Source organism: Aricia agestis, chromosome 12 (genome assembly GCF_905147365.1).
Source record: "Aricia agestis chromosome 12, ilAriAges1.1, whole genome shotgun sequence".
NCBI lineage: Eukaryota > Metazoa > Arthropoda > Insecta > Lepidoptera > Lycaenidae > Aricia > Aricia agestis.
In genome coordinates this window covers 5991061-5995600 of record NC_056417.1, presented here as the reverse complement: position 1 = coordinate 5995600, position 4540 = coordinate 5991061, and the positions used below count along the sequence as shown (strand labels likewise).

Sequence of the window (4540 nt, the reverse complement as noted above, 5' to 3'; positions counted from 1 at the left end):
ATAAATACTGAGGTACGATGATCGGAGGCTCGTTGAAAAGGAACTGTTATCTAAGCGACATGAGGCATAGCGGTCAGAATTCCACGATGGTGCTGTGGCCATGTTGTGACGCGTTGGCGGCGTTAGAACTACTTGCCCGGCCCACATTTCGCGAAATTTTGTGTCGTCAGCTTTTTTACGTGAAAAAGCTTTTGAAAAAACTGGAGACAATAATTATGAATAGAACGTCATAATGTTAATTTAGAATATATGTGATCCTTACATGGTCATACCCTTACACGAAATATACCTACATAGTAACATTGATGTCACACATAGAGATATAATATAGATAATGACAGTTTTGCAGATTCAGAAATTTACAATGGATTATAATTATAGTCCATTTTACCGAAATGGTAAAGCGTATCGTTTCCGAAATTAAAAACAATTTTTACTTTGAACTTGGAACTGAAAATAGAAAAACAAATTCTTCGTAGAAAATCTTTTCATTAAGAAGTGAGTCATTGAATAATTAACATTTTATTGATGATGATAGTGTTGTAGTAGTATCTATTTAGTTAAGTGTAGTAGAGAACAATTTCGAGTGACATGCTTTTCATTAAAATTTTCTAAGTATTACCTATTTTGTCATCTGTATCAACATCATAAGTTATAACAAAATAATATTATTTATATTTTATAATATATTTACCTAGATGACGCCCGCAACTCCGTTGTGCCAAATTTCGTTTAAGTATCAAAAACCGTAAATTTTTCCGGGATAAAGTATCCTATGTTTCTCGAGACTCAATGTATCTCCATACCAAGTTTCAGCAAAATTCAGTTTGGGCGTGAGAGAGAGACAGGCAGAAAAACAGCACACTTTCGCATTTATAATATTAGTTTTAATATGGACAACGTCTTAAAAATAATATTGATTAGGCACCATATACTTCCATTTCAACGTCATTATATTTATTTAAATAATGCTATTTCTTAGACTCTACATTTTTATAGCTATAGTGACACAATACGAACAATCGGTATGCTCTACATAATGAAATTTATTTTCTTCCTGATTTATTTGGGTAATGTGTCACATTATTTATTACACTCTCGTTTTACGGGAACAGGATGTTAAATATAGAGCAAAGTTTTTCATGGAAAAGTGACTTTCCCAGTTGAAGGATTGCCAACGACTTTCGATGTGTATTTGCAACGTTCTTTGTGTCTGTAGAAAGTAGACCTACTAATAGAAGGTACCATCGAATAAATTGATTGATAGGAACCTACGTCATTTGGTCCGATTATGTAAATTCCATAAAGTTAATATACCTAGCGGAATAGAGCAACAATCTCGAGCTGTCAAACGAAACCAATATTGGTTTTCATCTGTATGTAAAGATATGTGTACGTATAAGTACATGATGTATACACTTACACAAGCCTCTTTCTATGAGATTAAATTGTCAACGTGCCGATAAGTGCCGACTGGACGCCAAAAAAAGAGTTCTGCTGTCAGTATCATGTCATGTCCCTTTTTACCACGCAGTGTTACTGATAGTGACATCTCGCTTGCTCAGGCCTTTGTTTCTCTATTCCGCTAGGTATATTAACTTTATGGCAAATTCAATGAAATTCAAAAAGATGTCATTAAAGTCGGCTGGGTCTGACAGAACGCGACCGAATAACGTAGGTCCGTGATCCGACCTGAATCAACATCTCTGACAACACATAGTAGATACTAAATACTATATAGTAGGCACTAAATACGGAAATATCAAGAGGAAAATACGGAAAAAGAATATGAAAAACCGTATCACTTTCCTTGATAAAATATGAACGAGAAATACATAAGTTTGCCTTTTCTGCTTAAGATTTTGAAGCTAATATTTGTTTTTTATTTCTGAATAAATTTGTAGCAAATGTTTTCAGAATGTTGGACAGTGGACTACATGTTAGGCCTCGGTTAATCTTATAGCATAAAGAGACAACGCTAAAGAGTTGTCATGTCCTTAGATTGGACGTGGAGTACAATTTTGCGACACGATGTAATGCTGGCACATCACATGGCTATTCGTTTTGCTATTGGCTATTTCTTGCATTTGGCAAAAATATTGACGTATAAACAAACAAGCAAATTAAGGCAAATACGGCCTTCCACACATGGATGTCAAATACCAAAATTTTACTTCATTTTGTTTACTTGCCTATTTGATCCTTTTGATGTGCGTCAAAAACCGACAAAGGTACGGATACGTATATTTGGTATTGGTCATATCTGTCAAATAGGCAAATAAGGCCAATACTTTGTCAAACATACCGTCTACACATGGTGATTGTTTGGCGAATACATCAATTATACGCAAATACAAATAGCCATGTGAAGTGCCAGCATAAGAATGACGCTGCTTTGCAAATATGCAAGTTACCTTTGAAATTGTAAGACACATATGTTTTTATTTTTATCTCATTGTTCAAAAGTTTACACTCTCTTCACAATAAGACGATATAAAGGCCAAGTTCATTACCAATCTTGATCTGAAAATAAACTTCTCATACGAAAACAATAACCATTTTTCCTCAGCACGAGCAATATAAGCGTTTGCGTAAATATTATGAATTGAAAACAGGCGTTGTAGTACTAAAATAGAATGTTTCATACATAAAACATAGTTTGTTTACATTTCATATTGTTGTTTAGAAGTAGACAACTGAAAGGTTTCTACGATTTTTGATTGCTCTGTGATGTCGGAAAACGCTAATTAAAAATTCACAATTGTAATAAACAATTATTATGAAAATTTTTAAAGTCTTTTACGAGTAGATACTATCAGAGAAGTTGATTCATTACATAGGCAGACCTACGTAATTTAGTCACAATATGTTAAGCCTTGCCGATAGATCACATAATGTAACATTGAATTGACAAACCCGACCAATTTTGATTAAGATTGGTCTCGCGGAGTGCACTATCATTAATCTAAATTCTAAGCCGACCAAATTACGTGGTTCCGTCATCAGACTATGAATCAATTTCTTCGATGGTATAATTAATTAATATAATTGATATTATTATTATTATTGCAAATGAGACCAATCTTAATCAAAATTGGTCGGGTTTGTCAATTCAATGTTATATTATGTGATCTATCGGCAAGGCTTAACATATCGTGACTAAATTACGTAGGTCTGCCTATGTAATGAATCAACTTCTCTGATAGTATCTACTCGTAAAAGACTTTAACAATTTTCATAATAATTGTTTATTACAATTGTGAATTTTTAATTAGCGTTTTCCGACATCACAGAGCAATCAAAAATCGTAGAAACCTTTCAGTTGTCTACATCTAAAACAAAAAGGTACTTCCCGTACCGGGAATCGAACCCGAGCCTCCTGGGTGAAAGCCAGGTATCCTAGCCACTAGACCATACGGGATATTACAGTGAATCTGAATATAATATATAAAAGTACCTAAACTTTAATTACTGTACACTTTTATGTAAATATTGGTCATGAATACATAATCGAAGATATAAAATAATAAACTCAATAATTAAAACATCTAAAATAAGTTTACAAAATTTAAACATTGTTGAGACTGTTGCCATCTAACGGTCGGCTTGTATACTAAAAAGTCGTCGTGTTCAGTATGATTTCATTTTCTAACACACAATCTAGGAATAGTACAAGCGATCTTGCACAGATGGCGCCACAAATACCGAACTCTAAAAGAGAACTCTACGTTCGACTCTGTTTTGTAAATTTTTAATTTTTGACTTTCTGCCTACAACTTCGTTCGCTCAATAATAATTCGTTAATCGCACGGTAACTGCCATTCCTTCAGTTCTGCCGGGAGTGAACTCTATACACGTGACTCATACACACCCTAAAGTATTATCACTTAGTTTTGTTACACCCTATAGAGAATGTAGAAAAAAAAAGGTAAAAGGAAGACCGACAGACTGACAGACACACTTTTATTAGAATGTAGTACTTAATAATACATGGATTGTCTCAGAGCTCTACATTTTTTATGTCCTCACTTTTTCCTGTCCTATACATTTTATGGTCTCGTTTAAGGCAAAATAATATATTCTTACATAATTCATAACAGTTACGATCCATGACCCATATATCAAGACATAAACATAGTATATTTATGTTAGATGTTGCGTGTGGAAGTAAAGAAATCGCACTTCCTCATCGCCATAACATTTGCATCTACTCAGTGCATTTTGTAGTCTTACTTGTTAATCTATGTCCTTCCAACGGGGTCAGTAGAATGGATTGATATTGTGATATTTTATTCTTAACTTAGGGTGGGTTGCACCAGAGGCGTGGTTAAAGTTATAGTTAACTTTGACCGGAGAAATTGACAGATGACAGCTGGTCCAACAAGGTTATAAATGAACGTGGGCGAGGGCGCTGCTGGTAAAGGAGAACGGTAAAAAATGGCGGTTTTGTATGATGACAGCGTTAGTTCCTTTTTTCGCCACGTGCATTTAAAACCTTGTCGAGCTCTATGGTTATGGTTAAATATAGCGTCTTGATGGC

At 34.3% G+C, this 4540-nt stretch overlaps 1 non-coding gene across 1 annotated transcript; it reads right to left on the bottom strand.

The window, feature by feature from the left end:
* Positions 1 to 3349: 3349 nt before the first annotated feature.
* On the bottom strand, positions 3350 to 3421 carry Trnae-uuc. Its single transcript has one exon. It is a non-coding gene; the product is annotated as a tRNA-Glu (tRNA).
* Between the last annotated feature and the right edge of the window lie 1119 nt (positions 3422 to 4540).